We start from the raw sequence: 9301 nt of genomic DNA, 5'->3' as shown, positions 1-9301 counted from the left end.
CCCCGTTAACTCGTCCATACGAGATCCGAAAAATTCCTGAAAAATTTTCAAAAATTCCGGAAAATTCCCTTATTAATATTCGCCTATTTTCGGTATTTTTACATTCTCCCCCACTAATAAAAATTTGGTCCCCAAATTTCGCTATCTACCATCAGCAAGTACTAACAACAGATATAAAGTATAAATGCTGAATGGTAAATTGAATCACATCCTCAAGTGAAAAGATGGGGGTATCGAGATCGGATAGTATCCTCGAGCTCCCAAGTAGCCTCCTCGTCCGAATGATGCTGCTATCCGACTTTAACCAACCGGACAGTCTTGTTCCTCAACTGACGCTCTTTCCGGTCCAGAATCCGTACCGGAATTCCTCATAAGTGGCGTCAGGCTGAACTGGAACTAAGACATCTGTCAGCACATGTGTCGGGTCAGGTACGTATCTACTCAGCATAGATACGTGGAATACATCGTACACGCCTACCAAGGACGATGGTAGTGCTAGCCAGTATGCTACCGCTCCGATCCTCTCCAAGATCTCGAAAGGACCAATTTATCGCGGAGCTAGCTTACCTCTGAGGCCAATCTCTTCACCCCTTTCGTGGGTGAAACTCGTAGAAATACCTGGTCGCAAATGGAGAACTCTAAGGGTCTCCGACTCCGGTCAGCATAACACTTCTGGCAGTCTTATGCCTCTGACATCCTCTGTCTGATAATATGGACCACTTTGCCTCACGTTGAGCTCTATGAGGTCTCAACAACTGGGTCTCTCGGATTCTCGTCCTGATCGACGACTGAGCAACTATGGTAACAAGAATACCCTGCTCTGTCTGTCCCTGTTCCTCAATGTCTAACTCAGAGAAATCCTGAATCAAATCAGTGACCACAACTCGGTGGCAAGCTAGGACCTCTAGCTAAGTGCATCGGTAACCACATTAGCTTTTCCCAGGTGATAGCTAATGGTACAATCATAATCCTTCAGGAACTCCATCTATCTCCTCGGTCGAAGATTAAGTTCCTTCTGAGTGAACAGATATTTGAGACTCCGATGGTCAGTGAGAATCTCAATGTAATATCATACAGGTACTGCCGCCAAATCTTCAGGGCAAAAATAATAACGGCCAACTCCAGATCATGTACTGAGTATTTTCTTCTCAGGCTCCCTCAACTATCGAGAAGCATATAAGAACGCTCTACCGTGCTGCACCAGAACAGCACCCATACCCTGTAGAGACGCGTCGGTGTAGAGGACAAATTCGTCCTCTCAGCTCCTAGAAGCTGGTCTTGAAATCCTCAGTCCAAGTAAACTTCACGCCTTTCATGGTCACGCGTGAAAGTAGCATAGCTATGCGGAAGAAACCCTCGACGAAAGGTCTGTAATATCCTGCGAGTCACAAAAGACTGCGGATCTCCTACACTGATTTCGGCTGCTCCCAACGGCAACAACCTCTATCTCCTATGGAACCACGGTACACTCTTACTAGTGACCGTGTGTCCCAAACATCATAACAAAAGACAATCCAAACCAGCACTATCGATAATCACATATAGATGTTCTCGTCGAATCATCTCTAGATCTATGCAAAGGTAGTGTACGTGACTCACCTCGGATCCGAAATAGATCACAACATCGTCCACAAAGATAATGGAAACCTATCCAAACATCCTCGACATACCAGGATCATCGAGTCCCTGAAAACATCTAAGGCACTGTAAGCCTTTATGGCAAAAACCAAGACACATAATGTCAGATACAGACATTCCTATCCATAAGATCTCCAATAATAAATCGAAAAATCTGATCATCAATAACATAAATCACCAAAGAATAAATCCTCCAGGGTGAGAGCAACGCTCCATCACAGGAAACACCACATATGTGGGAGCAATGCTCTACCACAAGAAATCCTTAATATGTGGGAGCAACACTCCACCACAAATAATCTGAAATATGTATCTGCAATAAATATAGGAGCAATGCTCCGCTACCAGCAATCTGTGATATGTGGGAGCAACGCTCCACCACAAAACAATACATAAGTACCCCAAGGCACCTAACTATCCAGCTAGAGATTGTACAAGATCTCTCTACCACAAATCACTGTGGTTAGCCTAGGCTATAACTACCTAGTAACTAATCAAATCCATCATCAACTCTATCAGCATCCTAGTGGGTCATCCACTGATAGGAAAATTAGTTGATGGTTTAATCCAACAAACGACATAATGCAGTCACTCCACATTCTGCATTCAGTATAAGTAAAATCATCATACTGCTACCAATGTATACACCTAGCACACATGCTCACACAACATATGTATGATCAACAAAATCCTCCAATTATTATACACCAAACATACTCACAACTCAGGTATATTCAGTATGATACATCCAACAATACATACCGAACACGTGTGCAAAATCAACATAGGTAAAATCAACAATACACCTCAAACAACCTCACATGGCATATATACACCTACGCCAAGAGTATAATCAACGTAATACTTCCAACAAAACCTAATAGACACAAGTGCATCCACTAAATTGTCACGCCCCAGAGGAGTCCCTGTCCGAAGAAATTTCGGCAGCATCTCCCCTGTACGGCGGACAATCTGAAACTTCTACATAACCCATATACCTCAAACAGCACTCACATAACATATCGTATAACCGACATATGCTTCCAATAAAACATACTAAACTCAGGTGCACTCACAAATCAAACCTAATCAAAAAGATACCTCAGATACCACACCAAACACATATGTACATATCACAACTCAGATTAAATCGACAAAATGCCTCCATCAAAACACCACCGATGTACTTATACTACATCTCGGATTTAATCAACAAGATATCTTCAATAATACATCCAGATACATACACCGAACTACATAGCTATGATCCACAAGGAAACTTCAAACCATATCAGAACATGGATACATATACTACTTGCAAATGGGCAGTCTACAACATGACTCCTACAACACATAACAATCATAATATACATGTAACATAGACATGCAAAATCAGCACACCAGCTCAATCAAAGAGACCAACCTTATGCTACCAACACTCATGGGTTACCGGTATATCTAAACAAAATTCATGCATATGTATCAAGCATGAATACATCAATCAAAAGCAACCCAAAATAAAGCAGCCTAATCATCCAGTAACAACCCTGCTCTAGGTTCAAAGGAACTGGTATCGGACAAGAAAAATATACACACCGTGGTATAACATTGCCAGTCAATGTCATACACTACCAAGACTATATCCAATGGGAAAAATTTTATCATCATAAATCCAAATGTACTCTCCCAGTTTACACTAGTAACGATTGTATCCCATAAGTGTTAAGCAATTAGCTCTACACTTCCTTACACCAGCGGGGTCACATATCCCAACGCACCCTCTAAGTTATCCCACCAGGTATATACAGTCCACGGTCAAAGTCTTCATGGAATAGGATACATCGATCCTTTATAAACTATCCAAGCTGAAAATGATTTCTGACTAAATCAGTCCTTCCCACGTCAGTACAAAACATGTACTCAAAGGTGCTCTAGATACATAACTAAGCACAAATAACCTAAAGGTTCAAACCTCTAAAAATAGAGTATGGCAATCCTCTACTGATCAACCAACAAAACTAAATCATTCATCTACTAACTAATCAAGAATACCTTAATCCTCCACAAGCAACTAAGGTATATCCAACCACATAATATCATATGTATAAATGTGTACGACCCAAAAGAAAAAGTCAGAATTTAAGAACATCATGACACTCTCATCTTCATCCTCAAAAACATCAGCCCACACTATATCAGATGAATAAATCTCTACTCCCCATGAGGGCAAGTTAGCATTCAAAACATCAATCATTATTTATCCACATAGTCCCATATCAGAGGAAGCATATATCATTTTTTTTTATATCATCCTGTTAACTATCCATAACCAACCAGGTTTATTAAAATCTCATAGGCACATTCAACCGTAAAACTCTCCAGCACCCAATTTATAATCTGATCACCAACCATAATCATCAAACCTGTGAATATCATAAATGACACTCACTATGTCACCATCAATGACAACCCAAATATAAATCATCAAAATAGTTATCCACTAATAGATCATCAAAACAAACACATAACATTTACTCTCACAAACCATTAGAAACCAACATATCACAATATCTGATCTCCCAATATCTCTCAACCTCAAATCATTCTCAACAATGATCAAACATGATAACTTCCCAAATGACCAATTTTCATCGTAACGGATATCCTAATATCCAAAAGATATGAGTATAAAACTCTACTGGCTAAATCAACAGGAATATGTAGATATCATCCATTAACCAGCTAACAATAGCAGAGGCTGGTATGTGCCTCCATCTCCTACTAGTAGTAACAGAAGCTAAAACTACTGATGGTATGATCTGAAAAATCACTAGAGACTATAATCCTTGATCTCTATTAGGTCAATCATGCTCAATGGCTAACCCATCACATGTAATATGTGTTACAACAACCCGACAGGTATTACATAAAGAATGCTAATACATGTCATAAACTATAAAATTAAACATCATACCTATATGTCGTCTGGAGATGTTCTGTCGCTGTCCAGTCCCCAACTTCTGACCTCAAAATTCCGAACGTGAAAATCGTCGGAAATCCAAACAAATCCGAAACGGAAATCCGAATATAACCACAACAGAAATCCGTACAAACCGAAATAGACATCCAAAAATCCAGAACACCAAAAGCAGGTATCCATAACCAGCTCTGATACCAATAAATTGGTATCAGATAAATCTCGAAAATCCAAAATACAAAAAATCCAACAAGTATCGCCAAACTTGGCGCTCTGATACCAAGTAAATAAATTGGTATCAGGTTATCCCAAACATCAAAAATACGAAAACAAAAGATCGTATACCTGTGCTCTGATACCACTAAATTGTCACGCCCCCAGAAGAGTCCCTGTCCGAGAAATCTCCCTGTACGGCGGACAATCAAAAATTTTCTACAAGCACTAAATACTCAGCCACAGGCGGCTGGAATCATAACAATAATAAAAATCAATCACCACGCAGTTTATATTTATATTCAGCCTCTGGCTGACACAAACACGCAGTAATAATACTCTGACTCAAAAACCACCCTACTCAACTACACTCGTAAAGCTCAAAACCGACGAACTCACCTCTTCTGCCAATCAGGCAGGCATGTAGTAGAATAAAAACCAAATCCAAATCCATCGATATAATAAAATCTATATCATGTCCATAAGCAAATAAATCCAGAACATAACGAGTTCAAACAGTTAAAACGGAAAGAAACTAAAGAAAACCAAACATATCCCGGAGGTTCCAGGACCAGACTACGCAGCGAGGACTAGCGATCGAACTCCCTCCCGACAAAGATCAACCGAAAATATCAACAATGGAGGCGGGTGAGTCCAACACTCGAGCAGTTGATACGCAGTAAAGAAACAACACCAAGACTAATCACGCAGATACCTCCGATAAGAAAGATAAGAATGCATCTAAAATAAACAGGAGAATATCAGACTAACCAGTCCCGAGTATAAGGTCAAACAACCGAGAGATAAGGAAACTCTGACGTCAAACATAGGTATCCAAACAATACGCAATATATAAACGCAGAAACACAAACACAGCAATAAACGATCACGTATGATGCGAACGATGGCCCCGGTCACCCCCGACGCCACGATCATCTCACATGCTGAGGCCGAGTGAGTAGGTCGTGACAACCACAGACTGTCGTCACTACTCGACGAGCGACCGAGTGACTGACGCCGCTTGAGTACACCTATCCTCCTACCCCAAATCATAAATGGGGAGCGAATGCCTCATCTCCGGTGCTTAAAGACGGGAGGAATCCTCGGATAACACGTCAGGTCACACTACCCACGATGACCAACGGTGCCTAACAGAGTCCTCGCTGCAACACACTCAGCCTGAATAACCACTAACCCACGAGTGGTGGTGTGTGCAGATCCACGTATCTGGCGATGTGCTCAACAATAATGGAGCGGACTATCGACAAAGATGCAATCATGCAAACGATGTACGGCGATAACCATATAAACATCCGACTTAATCCACATATATAGAAAAGTGCACCCTAGGTCAACGAATCATATCGAATCAAAGGTACACATAAGGTATAAAAACCTAGGTCCTGAACATGGTGAAACATGGTATATCACTACCCCTATAAGCAGGTATAAACAGGTAAAATATACCTGAGATGCAAAACCAATCAATCAATCAAGCATGTAAGATTTGGGTAGTGATTAACCGAAACAGATAAGAAACACAATTAATACAACATGTTAATTTAATTACTAAGCATATCAAATGACATAAGTCAAAAGTACCCGCCTCCAATCGAAATGGTCCAAATCTGACTCCGAGATACTCGTCTCGCGTCAAAGTCCTGTGTCACCAATGTATACATTTTTATTTAGCTAAAAATTTAAATGAATAGCTAAATAAAATCCTTAATAACAATTTAGGGCAAAACCCTAAACTATAAACCTCAACCTACCTAAACAAAGTCTAACGATAAATTAGGGTTGGTTACCTAATCCCTAATCCACCATTAGATCAAGAATCCAAACTTAATTTCATTTACACATGATTAATCATCTATATAATCAATCACCTAATTCCATTTATACAAATCATGAAAACTACATCACACCTAATTCAAATACATAAACAATTATGTATGTACCAATTCCTTACTAAATCAACATGTATCATAATCATGTTCCTTACCTAGATTCACAGCTATAACAATGTGGGCTGCTGGAAATCCACCTCACTGCCCTAAAGCTTCCGTCGACAACTACCTAAAGAACAACAAAACATACATTACTCTTAGAATCAGTCCAAACAACTGAATTACAGCAAGTAAACTTCTGATACTCGAACCTTACCTCAATTCACAGCCCCTCTTGATGCTGGAACAAGGGGAGCTACTGACTGGAGTGCTGCCGGAACCAAACGAAGACCCCACAGTGAAATTAGGGCATGGAAGGGGACACCAAGGCTTGGGTTGCTGCTCCTAACCGAAGACCTACCCAAGCTTCCATATTCCGGCGATCTAGGGCAAGGTGAATGGCTGCTGCCGACGGAACAAAAGAGACCGGCTCTGCGCCGACGACACCGAGCAAAGGAGATGAGGGTCAGCGTCGGGCAGAGGAAATCACGGCCAGTGCTAGAGCAAAAAGGGCGTCGGCGGCGGTGGAGATGCTAGGCCACAGAGGGACGGCGGCCGGCGCTGGGGAATCGGTGCCGGCAGTGGCGTCGGGCTGGCTAGGGCACAAACGGCGGCGCTGGTGTGGAGAAGGAGAAGGAGATGAAATAGGAGGAGAGGAGAAATCGCCGCGGCCGGCGGTTAGGGCAAGGAGGAGGGCGTCGGGCGCGCGGGGAAGGAAGAAGGGAACGACACAGTAACGAGGAGAAAAAGAAAATAAATAAAAAGAAAAGGAAAAGCAAGGAAATAAATAAATTCAATTTTTCCTCGCTTAAATAGGTAGCCTAAACAGACTTTTCCCGGCTCCATTTTTATCCCCGTTAACTCGTCCATACGAGCTCCGAAAAATTCCTAAAAAATTTCCAAAAATTTCGGAAAATTCCCTTATTAATATTCGCCTATTTTCGGTATTTTTACACTCCCAGTAATGAACTAATAAATCTTAGGATCTTGTGACAATGAGTGCAATTTCATTCTTCATGTCAGCTAAGTATTATTGTCACAGTCAATTTAATCAATACAAAAATCAGGTAAGCAAATGAAAGCATTAAATCACAGGTACCAACAAGGCAAAAGAAGACATACAACTAGTACTAATCAGAGGCTAGCTATTTCCTTTGGTCAGTTGGCATTGCTCCACTACTGTTCAGTAATGAACAGTGATTCTATTCATGACATACGTCCAAATGAGCTAGTTTCTTGCAGGTTGTTTGATAATGATGGAAACCGTAACGTATACACTTGATGGAGTACTATTGTTGAACTGTAGAACAGCTGGAATGAAAGAAGATATTTGATGTTCTATCCTCAGTAGCTATTTTGAATTATGATTTTAAACTTATTTCATTGGCTTAGTATAGTAGATGATATTTTCAGTTATTAATGCAAGTGAAACAAGCACAAGGTTGAATCTATAGTCGCATGTACGTTGCGCTTGATTTTGCTTAGCAATTTTAACAATAGGTAGCTCAAAGTCCTTTGTTCTTTTTGTCTTGGGGAGGACACGAGGCAAAGTGAGTGGTTTCTGGTTACTGTACTTCAAATACTGAGGAAGAGTTCAGGCTTCAGAGTACGAAACGCATAGTAACTCTTAGCTGCACCTTATCTGAGCCATCTTTAAAAAAAAGAGATCATAAAGAAGAAAACCCCCTTTTAATTTTTTTTTCCCTTTTTAACATTTTCGTTTCAATAATTTTCTCTTCTATTTTGTTTTGTCTTCTTTTCTTTTTTTTTTTATCGTTCATACATCATTTCTACCCCGAGCCGTACGTGGTGCAATGAGTTTGACAGTGAGATATCATGTAAAAGCCAAAGTCTGGCGTTTGACCACCACTAGCCTGGACAAATTAGACGGGTGAGATGTGGTCATGAGTAGTTAAACGAGCATAAGGCTGGAATAATTATTGAGTCCTTTAGTCCTTTTCCACTTCATAATTGTTCTGCACACTAATTAGTATTTGGTGAAGAAAGCCAGTGGTAGTAAACTCATGCGTTTGATACAATATTTGTCCTGCCATGCACCTTTTTTTAGCTGAAATGTTTCACATGTGGTTGATATGGACATATCTACGTGCATAAAATTTAATTTAGGCTTGTTTAGTCCTAATATTTGTTTAATTTGTTTGCTACTATTGTTTATACCATTTTGATATTCAGTTATATGTTTACACAAGATTACCTGGCAGTAGTTTGCTTTGCTGTGGTCTGTGGAGGTAAGCTTTTGAAAAATGTATGGGCGTCTTTCCTTTTGCTTTAATTTTGGTGCTTTTGTAGAGGTAACACCCGCAACCATTGTCCTTTATAATTCTAATTGATGCCATTTTCCAGGAATATTATTCCTTGATTTGATCTGAGCGCAAGATGCATGTTAGCTGTGAACGTCAAAGCTTGCCTTTTCTTGTGGTCCTAAGAACAACAAAAAAGAATTTACTCAAAAGAAAAGACAATACAGAAAGAAATAAGAGTAGTAGAAATGTTCTTTTGTCAT

General features: G+C 40.3%; 1 long non-coding RNA gene across 1 annotated transcript; it reads right to left on the bottom strand.

Annotated features, from left to right (window-relative positions):
- Positions 1-6446: 6446 nt before the first annotated feature.
- Positions 6447-7529, bottom strand: LOC122002453. Its single transcript, XR_006117655.1, has 3 exons — positions 6995-7529; positions 6834-6907; positions 6447-6489 (listed from the first exon to the last, which is right to left on the bottom strand). It is a non-coding gene; the product is annotated as an uncharacterized LOC122002453 (long non-coding RNA).
- Positions 7530-9301: the final 1772 nt, after the last annotated feature.

Source organism: Zingiber officinale, chromosome 1A, assembly GCF_018446385.1.
Source record: "Zingiber officinale cultivar Zhangliang chromosome 1A, Zo_v1.1, whole genome shotgun sequence".
NCBI classification, from domain to species: Eukaryota; Viridiplantae; Streptophyta; class Magnoliopsida; order Zingiberales; family Zingiberaceae; genus Zingiber; species Zingiber officinale.
The sequence above is the reverse complement of the archived record's forward strand: the minus strand, read 5'-3'. Positions and strand labels throughout refer to the sequence as shown.